Source organism: Narcine bancroftii, chromosome 1 (genome assembly GCF_036971445.1).
Source record: "Narcine bancroftii isolate sNarBan1 chromosome 1, sNarBan1.hap1, whole genome shotgun sequence".
NCBI lineage: Eukaryota > Metazoa > Chordata > Chondrichthyes > Torpediniformes > Narcinidae > Narcine > Narcine bancroftii.
Window position 1 is genome coordinate 344,795,206 of NC_091469.1, and position 13,479 is coordinate 344,808,684.

The window sequence follows — 13,479 nt, forward strand, 5'->3', positions numbered from 1 at the left end:
TCACAGGTATTTAGGGCTGTAAAGAGCGCTTTTGGCATATTAGCTTTCACAAATCAAAGCATTAAGTATAGGAGTTGGGATGTTAAAGTGAAGTTGTATAAAATATTGGTGATGTCAAATTTGGAGTATTATGTGCAGTTTTGGTCACCTAACTGCAGGAAAGATATCCATCAGATTGAAGGTGTGCAGAAAAGTTTTACTAGGACATTGTCCTGTTTCAGGAACTGAGTTAGAGGGAAAGGTTAAACAGGATAGGACTTCATTCTCTGGAGCATGGAAGAATGAGGGGAGATTTGTTAGACGTATTTAAAATTATAAGGTGGATAGATAGAGTAAATGTAGGTAGCTTCTTCCACTGAGGGAGGGCGAGATACAAATCTGAGGACACTGGATAAGAGTGAAAGGGGAAAAGTTTAGGGGGAACATTAGGGAGAACTTCTTCACACAGAGTGGAGGGAATGTGGCACAAGTTACCAGCTGGGGTAGTGAATGCTATAGCCACTTTGTACCTTCTTTTAGCTTTTCTTATTTCTTTCTTAAGCTTCTTGTTACATTCAATGTATTCTCCATGCATCTCCTTTTTTCCTTGTTTCTTATATTTATTGTAGGTCTCCCTCTTTTTTCGAGCCAAGTTTCCATTATCCCTTGAAAACCATGGCTTTATCAAACTTTTGACCGTGCCTTTTAACCTAACAGGAACATAAATATTTTGTACCCTCAAAATCTCACCTTTAAAAGACCTCCATTTCTCTACTACATCCTTCCCATAAAACAAATTGTCCCAATCCACTCCTCACAAATCCTTTCTCATCTCCTCATATCTAGCTTTTCCCCACTCAAAAACCTCAACCCTCAGCCCTGACCTATCCTTTTTCACAATTACACTGAAGCTAATGGTACTATGATACCTCCGTGACCTTACCCATCTCATTCCCCAACATTAGATCCAACACTGCCCTTTCTCCAGTTGGTATCTCTACATATTGCTCTTAAAAAAACTAACTCGCTTGTTGGGTATAAGCCCGTCCTCTGCTGGACATCATGATGCCCATGACGTGATGTCACCCTTCCATATATAACCCTGTGTTTCAGTAGCCATATTAGTCTAATAGAAGTAAAGTATGAGAAATCATCACGTCTCCAAGTCTAATTGTGTGAGTGCATTCACAACACTGCACACATTTTACAAATTCTAATCAATGCAGCCCTTTCACAAAATGGGTTTCCCAATCTATATTTGGAAAATTAAAATCTCCCATTATCACAACCCTGTGTTTATTACAAATATCTGCTATCTCCGAACAGATTTGCTCCTCTAGTTCTCGTTCCCACTAGGTGGTTTATAATACACCCCTATAAATGTGACTATCCATTTCACATTCGTCACTTCCACCCATACAGCTTGACGAGCCCTCTAAACTATCCTGCCTAGACACCACTGTAATATTTTCCCTGACAAGCAATGGAAAATATCATTCTCGTTCTCAGTTGTTTGCATTTTTCAGTAATTCTCACACCTGGAAATGAATTATGAAAGTAAATCACAAAAAATCTGAAGACATTATGGTTCAAATAAAAACAGAGCTGGAGAAATTCTCAGTGTTACTTGAGATAGCAAAGATATATAACCAATGTTTTGGCTTGAGGCCTTCATTAATGTATGAACAACTGTATTACTGTAAATTGAAGTTAACCTGGAATAAAAGCATTTTCCAAATAATTATCTTATTTTTATCAATTGGAAATGCTTCTGGAATTCCTCTGATGCAATGACCTTGACTTTGGGTGCAATTTGCTTGTTGTGATGAGTTTTTGCATCTAAGACATGAAATGCTTCAACATCATCATTGCGAAATGAAGTTATAATATGTAATGTCGTGATCATTCTGGTTCAGTCATTCCATATGAAAAGCAAAATAATCAACGATCTGTCCATCATGAAAGATTTGATGAAGGAAATGAAATGCAAGTTGGTTATAATTGATTTACTATGGCTAAATAATCAACTGCAATCTAATCAGAATTGTTCAGAATGTCAGTTGTCAGCCTTTTCACTCTGATTGAGCACATCAATTTGAAGGTGGCATTGTAATGGTCTTGTGGGCAAAATTCATTGACCTATTACCAATTCCTGAGAAACGAATTCAAAACCAAAATAGTATTGATTTTGTCCTCTCACATTTGTGGCATTGAGTTATTCCGAATGTCATGTTTGTAATGCTGTTTGCCCTTTTGCAGAATTGGCTGCCTATCTTGTGCAGATTTATTAGCCTGTGTTGTCAATCAGTTTGTATTACTGATTTGATGCCAGCAACTACCATTATGGAATTTAATTGTCCAGTTAAAACCTCCCCTTTGCATAGGACTTATTCAACTGCAAGAAGAGACATGCACCCCCATTTCCACCCCCCCTCACCAATTTAAAGTTATTTGCCTATCCTGCAGGAATTCAGTGCTTCCTATAATTCTCTCAGTCAATTAACTGGTAGGCATCATTCCAACTTTGTCCTGACAAAGGAATAAACTGGTTTTCCCAAAGCATGGATGGAGTGTGGCAACTCCAAGAAAACATGCTGTGGCTAATCAAAGCAATGCAAGCTGCCTAAGGCAGGAGAAGGAAGATGAACGTGGATATCTGTTGAGAGCCCTATCTGCTAAGGCTGATGAATGAATAATTTGTCCACTTGAAACTTGGCAATAAACCCAAGGCATCAGGACTTTGGGAAAGAGATACCGTTTGTTCCATTAATACTTGCAACATCAGGGCAGGCCAAGACCACACTGTCAGTAGCTGTTAAAAAGGCCACGAGAATGATATTTGTCAGTTAAGGACTATTCTATGCACAAGTTGGAGGTACATGTTGCATTTTCACAGCCACAAAAAGAATATCTGAATCTATTTCAAACAGATTACATTTCATCTTCTCTGTTGAGAAGGAACAAGGAGAGAGTATTTATGTCTTGGGGATGTGTTCAGACTTCCACATGATGCAGGATGCAGATGAGTACATAGAAATCATTCACCCCATCAACATCCGACTGCTGGGCAGTCCTATTACTTTCATTCTGTGGCACTTACATCTGAGTCATCATGGCAAACCAAAGGATAGCCACTGAGTGTAAAAGATACATTAATGAGATGGATCATGAACTTCACATGGAAAAACTTTAAAGGAGTTAATGTCCAAATACACAGTACAGCAAACAACTTACTAGCCTAGTGCCTCAGTTGGAAGCAACATGCAACATTCAGCAACAAGTATTGAGGTTCAAGCAATGCCATTGCTTGTTGTACATTAAGGTTATGTGTTTATTTGCCACAAAATCCCAAGTAAATTCAGTATTTATTTTCATAAACATGTCATGAAATTCATCGTTTTGCAGCATCGTTACAGTGCAATATTGCTATAAATTACATTTTAAAAAAAGAAATAGTGCAAGAAAATGGGATAAGGTGAGATAGTGTCTGTGGTTCATTGTCCATTCAGAAATTTGAGTTCACGCAAAGGCACGCCGGCTCCCACCTGACAAGCTCCGGGGGCGAAGGAAGAGTTTTCACATCTGCTAGAGCTGGGGATCATTCGGTGCTCTGACAAGCCATGGGGTTCATCGCTGCACCTTGTCCCGAAAGCCTCCAGCATCTGGCGCTCCTGTGGAGACCATCGGTGGCTCAACGAGGCAACAGTTCCTGACTGCTACTCCATCCCTCACATCCAGGACTTTACGGCCAACCTGCATGGTACGAGGGTTTTCTCCAAGGTTGACTTGGTGCGCGGGTATCACCAAATCCCGGTGCACACTGAGGACATACACAAGACAGCCATCATCACCCCCTTCAGCTTGTTAGAATTCCTTCACGTGCCATTCGGGCTGAAGAATGCCGCTCAGACCTTCCAGCGCTTCATGGACTCAGTGGGCAGGGACCTGGATTTCATCTTCATTTACTTGGACGACATCCTCATTGCCAGCAGGGATCGGACACAACACAAGACCCACCTGTGCGCCCTCTTCTCTCGGTTGGCTGACTTCGGCCTCACCAACAAGCCAGCCAAGTGCAATTTCAGGAAAGAGTCCATGCAGTTCCTGGGCCATACCATCACTGCCAAAGGAGCCACGCCCACTGCTATGAAGGTCGCTGCTATCAAGGAGTTCCCACGCCCGGACAATCTCAAGAGGCTGCAGGAGTTTGCGGGTATGGTTTACTTTTATAACCAATTCATCCCAGGAGCCAAGCGCATCATGCAGCCACTATTTGCCCTCATTACAGCCAAGCACCAAATGCTCACCTGGACCCCAGAGACCTCGCAAAGGCTACCATGTTCGCCCACTGCACATTGACCTGCAAATGGCGCTCTCCGTCGATGCCTCTGCACCATCCTGGAGCAGCAGGTGAATGGACAATGGAAGCCGCTGGCATTCTTCAGCCAGCTTCTCTGCCAACCAGAGCACAAGTTTAGTGCCTTCGACTGTGAATTACTGGGCATGTACTTGGCGGTGTGGCATTTCTGCTATTTCTTGGAGGGGAGGATTTTTACCATCTTCATTGACCATAAACTCCTCACTCAGGCGCTCGTGATGGCAAAGGATCCCTGGTCAGCCACCCAGCAGCGTCACTTCTCCTTCGTGTCAGAGTTTACCACCAACATTTGGCACAAGGTGGGGAAGGACAACGTGGTCGCTGATGCACTCTCACGACCGGCCATCTGCGTGCTGACACCTGGCCTCGACTTCGACCAGCTTGCCATCACAGGCCTACGGTTCCAAGACCTCCCGACTCCTAGAGATGAAGGCACCGTCCTGTGTGATGTCTCCATGGGAATATGGCCAGTGCTTCCCCAGCAGTGGCGCAGGCAAGTCTTCCATCTCATCCACGACCTTTCACACCCGTCCATCAGGTCCACGGTTCATATTGTGGCAGAGCGGTTCATCTGGCATGGGTTGCGGAAGCAGATTGTGGGCTGGGCCAGAACATGCACCCATTGCCAGATATCCAAGGTGCAAAGGCACACCAGGGCACCCATGCAAGAGTTCGAGCATGTCCGGGAATAGTTCAGCCACATTCACGTGGACATCGTCGGGCCCTTACCAGTTTCCTGGGGAAACCGTTACCTGTTCACGGTGGTAGACCGCACCAGTCGTTGGCTCGAGGAAATCCCGATGCCGGACGCCTCCACTGAGTCTTGCTCCTGAGTGCTGTTGCACGGTTGGGTCGCCCGGTTTGGCATTCCGAATCACCTCACCAGCAATCAGGGCGCCCAGTTCACCTCTGTGCTTTGGGCACAGTTCGCCAACAGGTTGGGGATAGAGTTACACCACACCACGGCCTATCATCCACAGGCCAATGGGCTGGTTGAGCATCTGTAGTGCCATCTTAAGTTGACACTTATGGCCCGGTTCATCATTCCCCACGAACTGCCTTGGTTGCTCCTGGGCATCCGCTCCATGCCCATTGAGGCTTCATCAGCTGAGCTGGTCTATGGCACTGCCCAGTGATTTCATCAACATGCCTCACAACCCCCAGCAGTCACTACATGAGCTATTTCCCCACCTCCGGGCCCACTTAGACTCCTTCACACCTCCACTGCCGCCCAGACACGACACATGGCCATCTTATGTTCCCAGCGAGATGCACTCCACAGAGTAAGCTTTTATTCGGCGGGGACCATCCACAGCACCTCTGCAGAGACCTTACGAAGGGTCATACGGTGTTGTCCAGCATTCAGGGTCTATGATTACGTTGGCCATCAGCGGCAGGCGGGAGCTGTTTACTGTGGACAGGCTGAAGCCAGCTCACCTCGACCCCACCAAACCAGTGATTGTGGCCTAGCCCAAGAAGCGAGGCTGCCCAGCTAAAAAGGACATTGACACTGGTTCTGGAGGGGACTGTGTGTCAGCATGCCACTAGGCAGGTGAATCAGCCCCGCTTGTAATCCACGCGGAGGGACAGCTGGTCAAAAGGCGCCGACGGTGGTTTCCCTTTCTTCTCAGCATCGGGCTCAGAAGCCCACGCTGGGGGACCACATGACGCCCAAGTGACGTCGGTGCCCCCCAGTGCGGTTCTCAGCCAGGTCTGGGCTGGGAGTATATGTCCAAGCCTGCAGCCAGCAATAAATCAGTTTTCTGCTCACTGAGCTCAATCCGCCTGGTTGTGTGTTCTTTCAGTAGCAGTGTAGCTACTGCTACAATGATGGGGATGTGGTGGAAAACCCCATGGAACGGTGAGGCAGCAAGGAACTGTGGCCTGAGGAGGGCCGGGAACTCATCCAGGATTCACTGGAACTCATCTCAGGGCGTGCTGATCGTGGCCATCTGCGGCTGCTCTTTGCGGGAGGCATCGAAGCGAATGGCCTGGAAAGTCCAGGCGTCTACCAGGCACCTACCTCGAATGTCCACCAGGAGGCCATGGGCGAGGAGGAAGTTGGCACCGAGGATGGCGGTTGGAAGGGATGAGATATTGAACCTCCACGAGAATTTTTGCCGGCCGATCTGGAAGTGAACTGTCTTGTTCCCATATATCCGGATCTCTGTTGCGTTGGCCGAACGGAAGGGGGGGCCCACGAGGTCGGTTCCTGGACTCGATAGCCATGGCTGGGATGATGCTGATCTGGGCCCCAGTGTCAATAGGAAGCGCCAGCCGCTGACTGAATCCCGCAGGTAGATGAGGCTGTGTCCTTGGCCAGCCACTGCAGCCATTAACAGCGGCCGGCCTTCTTGTTTCCCTGGAACGAGCAGGGCTGACGACACTTCCAAGCCTTGCCTCCCCAGTGCTGGTGGTAGAAGCAAAGGCCCGGACCAGATGCTGTGCCCCTGGTTATGCTCCTGGTGGCCCCTGCAGGGGCTGGGTGTTCTACCACAGCGCTATGGGCTGGTTTGACATGGTCATGCCCGTGCCTCATGACCTGCTGGACCGCCAAGCCCTCCAGGAATCGCTCAAGCCATAGCACTTGGGCCTTCTGAGCAACCTTCCTCGTGTTGGTAAAGCTCTCTTGGGCCAGTAATGGTCGGATGTCGTCGGGCAGATGGTCAAGGAAAATTCACTCAAAGAGTGGGTAGATGGTGCGATCACTCATGAGCATGAGCATCTCGTCCATCAGCTCCACCGGGGGACCTGTCCCCCAAGGCATTAAGGTGCAGCATCCGAGCAGCACGCTGATGCCTGGATAGTCCGAGGGATCCGGTGAGCACTCGTTTGATGGTCCCATATTTGTCTTCAGCGGGCGGGTGCTGAACAAGGTGCAGCACATGTTTTGCAGAGGTCTGGTCTGGGGCGGTAACCACAAGGTAGAATTTGATCATGTCGAACAAAATCTGGCGGAGGTGAAACTGAGCCTCCGCGTGGCCATACCAGGTCTCTGGCTCCTGAACACAGAAGTCAGGCAGCTTGACGGCTATAGCACTGATCGTGTTGGGTTCAAAGATGTTTGAACCAGTTGGGGTCACCAACTGTAGCGGCAGCTACACTGCTACTGAAAGAGCCCAGTGCTGAGAAGAAGGGGAAACCCCCGACGGCGCCATTTTGGCTGGTTGCCCCGCCGTGTGGATTACAAACAGGGTCTGTTCGCCTGCCTAGTGGCATGCTGCCACAATATGTTTATTCACCATAAAATCCCAAGTAGATTCAGTATTTATTTTCATAAACATGTCACGAAATTCATCGTTTTGTAGCATCACAGTACAATATTGTTATAAATTACATTTTTTTAAAAATAGTGCAAGAAAATAGGATAAGGTGAGATAGTGTCTGTGGTTCATTGTCCATTCCATTGTACCAGTGATAGGATTGTGAAAAGGTTATGGGCTGGATTAGGTCTGGTGAGAAAGGTGAGACCAACAGGCTATCTCTAACATTCATCCAGCTGTGTAAAGAGTACAATTTACAGACTATAGGATTACAATGAAAAGGAAAATCCATTAGCACCACCAAGGGCAGTGAGTGATAGCATTGTGATGGGTTCATTCAGGGCACTGACGGCTACATGGACAAAACTGTTTTTAAGCCTGTCGTGGCCTTTGACACACGTAAACATTTTTCCTGCTGGGAGGAGGGAGAAGAAAGTGTGATGAATCCTGTTGGCTGCCTTTCCTAGGTTAATGGGAGATGTAGGTGGAGCCCATAGAGAGGACGGAAGTTCTTAGCTGCATTCGCTACCTTAAAAAATTACACAGCATTTCCACAAGCATGACAGTAAACTGGAGTGTTACACACAAAGGAAGGACAGAAAAGGGAGAAATAAGCAGAGGAATAACAGAAGAAAGGCTAAAAAGGAAGACGACAAAACGAGAATAACCCCTTTATGGTTTGACCACCCATGATCATCATTTGATGTGATACCGTAAAATACAAATCCTACTCCCCATTTGATATCATTGATTGGCATAAAAGTAAACACACTAGCAGTGCATTAGGACTACCAAGTATAGCCCTGTACTTTGTGAGATGCTGTAGGCTTCTAAATCTACTCCCTATGAATGTTATGCTTGCTTTAGTGTAGTAGCTGATGGGAAGTTAATTACATGCTACACACTGACAGTTTTATTTTTATTCCCCCCATTTCACTGATGCACATGTAGGATCTACTCACTACTGCCTTTTTTTACTCCGAGCCTGGTGGGTGGAGTAAGCTGAAGTAGCAGGAGGAGGAGCACATTAATCATGTCAAGACAGTCAAATCTTTTATCTCCATGCCCAAGGTTAGTTGTTATTTTTGTCTGTCCTTCATTGCATTACCTCAAGCAGCAGAGCTGAAAATTAAACACTCAATCGTGCATTTCCGTCATGGTTCAAAGCACTCAGCCTATTTAATGGACCATTAATGAGCTTCTAAGCATGGATGTTATTAAAAAAAATGTTTAATGGTGCCTTCTCCCAGTCGGGTAAGAACATGGGAGGGCAACAGTAAATTCCTCTTCCTGAAATCCTTGACCAGGTTTGGTGGAAGGATGGAACATTTCACATTTAAATTTAAAAAAAAATGTCAAATCAGGCCCTTTTGGCCCATGAGCCTGTGCAGCCCAATTACACCCAATTATCCCACAACCCCAGGAAACCAGAGCACCCGGAGGAAACCCATGCAGACACAGGGAGAATATATATTGCAAACTTTAAATTCCTTGAGTCATATCTGCCCTTAATTTGAAATTAATCTCTGAAACTAGAAAACAATTTTGGTCTGTGAAAAAAATAGTGTCATTGATCAATTTACATTCCCAGAATAAGAATCAGGATTTATTGTCATGAACAAGTCATGAAATTTTGTGTTTTGCAGTGTGGTGATGTGACCACCAGCCTACTGCAGGGGGGATCACTGTACCTGCAGGAAGACCACCTAAGGGGCTGACTCCACCTGGCCGGCTGTCAATCAGCTGATCTGAATATAAAGCGGAGCCGGCCCCTCCTGAGCCAGTCACATGGAGCCACCAAGGCATGAACTCGTGTTTAGACTTTTACTGGAATAAAGCCTGTTGTACAGTCATTTGAGTTTTGTGCTTGCTCGCTGCTACCTCAGTGCACCACTTGCAGTAGCCTCATAGTGCAAACATTCATATTATAACTATCTTACGACATTACTATAAAAAATAAAATAATAACAATAAGAGTGGACAAAAATTAAGGCAGTGTCTTTGGTTCATTGAATATTCAGGAATCTGCTGATGGCAGCAGGGAAGAAGCTGTCCTTGTGCAACTGAGTACTCATCTTTAGGCTCCTGTACCTTTTTTTCCTGATGGTAGCAGAGTGAAGAGGGCGTGGCCTGGTTGATGGGGGTCCTTGAGGATAGAGGCTGCTTTTTTAAGACACCGCCTCATATAGATGTCCTCGATGGAGTGAAGTCCGGTGCCTGCGATGTTGCAGGCCATTTAACAATCCTCTGGAATTTATTCTTGTCCTGAGAATTGGTGCCTCCATGCCAGGCAGTGATGCAACCAGCCAGAATGCTCTCCATGGTGCTCCTGTAGAAGTTTACGAGACACCTCATAAGTATAGCTGCTGGTGAGCCGTCTTTGTGATTGCATCAAAGTGGAGGCTTCTGAGATCTGACGCAATAGTCTAGTCTACATTAGCTGGAGAGCGGCAGGTTAAATCTAGATTCTTTGGCCGATTCTAGCTACCACCAGGCATGGTTGTTCATCTGGAATTAACTTTCTTCATCCTGTTGACCCCATTCACCAGCCAGTTGCATATTGTACAGGTATTCTCCTTGATCGTTGATCTCTCTCTTCCACCCTGGTCACCTACTTGAGAGCGGGATAAAAGTGGCCTGTTCTTAATCACAGCCTCACCTGATGGCAGAGAAAGCTCAGGAAGGAACAGATACAATGAGGATGCAGTATTTTATAACTTTAGCAAGATGAACAGTAATGAACTGACTGCCTTATCTACCCTTATTGCAGTCAGCAGCCTGAAAATGGGATGAGATACAAAGCATACTGTATCCTCCCTGTCACAAATTGTACTCTGCTGTGCCAATTCAATGATACCTTAAGGAATAGTAAATAGACACAGTTATCATGTTAAAGGTGTGCAAGAACTGGAGGTTAAAGAGAAAGAAAAATCCAATGGAAATGTAACAAAATGGGCAAAGGTTCATAATGAAAAATAGACAAAGATTTTTTAAAAAAGTAAGTTTATTTTCTGCTACAAGCTGCAATTTGGAATACTTTTGTAAACTCTTTTACATTTCCTTCACAGAATACTCATCATTGGAGCTAATGATTCAACTCTCCCAGGTCCACTGCGTTCAGTGCAATACGGGATTAAAAAAATCCCACAGCTCCATCACAGTAATATTTATATCCTTAATGTAGTAGTATGAATTATTTCATTTCCTACATTAGTCATTCTTGTCACCTCTATATGACTGTAAATTTGATGATAATTGCCACTTAATTATAGGCAGTTTTATGATGTGATTTTTATCCATTAGTGCTATAGTTGGAGCTCCCTACATGCACTTCAACTTAAACTTGCACATCTGTTGGAGAGCCAACCTCTCATTCTCCAGGAACAAAGGAAAGGAAAACATGGAAACACAATTCAAGATCACATTCAACACAATGATCAGGATAATTTGTCATGAAACAAATATGGTCCAAATATTTCCCACAAGCTCCTCCACCTCATATGATGTGAACATCCCAGTACTGTTTTTATGGCAGATGTTTGACTTTTTGTTTGGATCAATTCAAATGTTCAAGAAAAGTTCCTGACCATTTTGTCAAGACTTTGTGCTTGTAATTTGAACACAGAAACTGTAGATTCCTCAAAAAGAACAGAGAATGCTCAGTAGATCAGACAGCAGCTAGGATAGCTCGACAGACAGGCAGTAGCACATCAGCTACGGCTGGGTTTGCAGCCCATACATCCCACAAAGCAAGGTCGGACATCAAAAATGGCTGTGATACTTCACTTCCCTATGAGCTGAACACTTTCTATGCTCACTTCGAGAAGGAGAACTCAGTGCCTGCAAAAATCCCTGCAAAGGCTGATGACACTGCAGTACGTGTCAGTACATCTGTGAAGTGGGTAAACCCTTGCAAGGCATCAGGCCCTGATAGCGTACCTGGCAGGGGTACTGACAAACTGTGCCAACCAACTAGCAGGAGTTTTCACTGATATTTTTAATTTCCCACCTGCTTCAAAACAGCATCAATCATCCCAGTGTACAAAAAGAGTAGAGTGAGTTGCATCAACTGCTTTCACACAGCAATACTCACATCGATGGTGATGAAATGGTTTGAGAGGTTGGTCATGGCCAGAATTAACACATACCTAAGTAAAGGCCTGGGCTTTAGTCCTACCACTGAAATCGATCCACAGCAGACGCAATCTGGCTCTCCGCTCAGCTCTGGATCACCTAGACAACAGCAACTCAGACATATGGCTACTCTTCATCAACTACAGCTCAGCCTGCCACATTATTATTCCCTCAGTACTGGTCAAGAAGCTGCAAACCCCGGACCTCTACACCGCTTCTGCAACTGGATCCTCGACTTCCTCATCAGATGTCCATAATCAGTACAAATTGGAAGCAATGTCTGCTCTTCACTCATGATCAACAGAGACAATTCGCAAGGATTTATGCCTAGCCCACTGCCCTATTCATCCCACACCCATGACTGCATAGCAAAGTACAATTCAAATGCTATCTGCAAATTTGTCCATGACATCACAGTTGTCAGCAGAATCAAAGACGGCAATAAGGAAGTGTACAGGAGGGAGATAGATCTGTTAGTAGAGTGGTGTCACAACAACAACCTATGCACTCAGTGTTAGCAAAACCAAGGAGATGATTGTAGACTTCAGGAGGAAATCAGGAGATCACAAAACAGTCTTCATTGAGGGGTCAGCAGTGGAGAGGTGTCAACCTCTCGGAGGATCTGTCCTGGATCCTCCAAATCAATAAAATCACAAAGAAGATTCACCAGTGCCTATACTTGGTAAGGAATTTGAGGAGATTCAGTATGTCACCAAAGACTCTCATAAACCTCATGGAGAGCATCACGTCTGGTTGTATCACTGTGTAATATGGAGGTGCCAATACTCAGGAAAGGGAAATAAACTCAAGGGGGTTGTTAAGTCGGCCTGTGACATCACAGGCACCAGTCGTCACTCCACCCAGGTCAACTATAAGAGGTGGTGTCTTAAGAAAGCAGCCTCTATTCTCAAGGACCCCCCACCACCTAGGCCATCCTCTTCACATTGCTACCATGGGAAAAAGGTACAAGTGCCTGAAGACAAGCACTCAGCAGCACAAGGACAGCTTCTTCCCTTCTGCCATTAGATTCCTGAATGAATAATGAACCACAACACTACCTCACCTTGACTATTTCTTTTCCTTGCACTATTATTTATTTATTTTGAAATGTAATTTATATAAATGTCTGCATGTTGATGCTGCCACAAAACATCAAATTTTATGACATGTTTATGACAATAAATTCTGATTCTTATTATGTGGAAAGAGAAATAGAACCATGGAACATTGCAGGACAGAAAAATAAACCCTTATGTCCTTCTAGTCTGTGCCATACTATTATTCAGCCTAGTCCCACTGACCTGCACCATGACAACATTTCAGTTTCATGGACCTTTCTCACAACTCTTATTGGCCTAAGATGCTAATACTGCATCTCTCCAACTGGCTTAGAAAATACAGGATTTTCTGTTCTTATTTTAGTTGCAATAGCAGTTGTGAAGCAGCTGGTCCACGAATACTACCAAATCCAGTGCTATTAAAGCTACTCTTTTGATGAGGTGTCTTTCGAGTTCTTAATGCTATGGTCAAAAATATGATGGGTGTCCATTTAACAATTATTCCAATAATTCCGTTTACTCTGCTTATGCATCTCTGAACAAGATTTGTTTTATGTTAATGCATTGCTGTTTGCTTTTAAAAAAAACTTCACAATAATGACTAAACTTTGAAAATGTGCTTAACTCTAAGTGCTGTAGATTGTCCTGAGAGAGTAAAAGGTGATAT

At 45.0% G+C, this 13,479-nt stretch overlaps 1 protein-coding gene and 1 long non-coding RNA gene across 3 annotated transcripts in view; one reads left to right on the forward strand and one right to left on the reverse strand.

Annotated features, from left to right (window-relative positions):
* Nucleotides 1–9,455, forward strand: part of LOC138752451 (uncharacterized) — a 41,963-nt gene extending 32,508 nt beyond the window's left edge. For both annotated transcript variants that reach the window (XR_011350656.1, XR_011350662.1), the window contains exons 4-5: nucleotides 8,572–8,691; nucleotides 9,267–9,455. This is a non-coding gene — a long non-coding RNA (uncharacterized lncRNA). The remainder of the gene's footprint in view (nucleotides 1–8,571; nucleotides 8,692–9,266) is intronic.
* Nucleotides 1–13,479, reverse strand: part of LOC138749252 (cadherin-18-like) — an 800,124-nt gene that overhangs the window by 572,334 nt on the left and 214,311 nt on the right. The gene's annotated exons all lie outside the window — the stretch shown is intronic.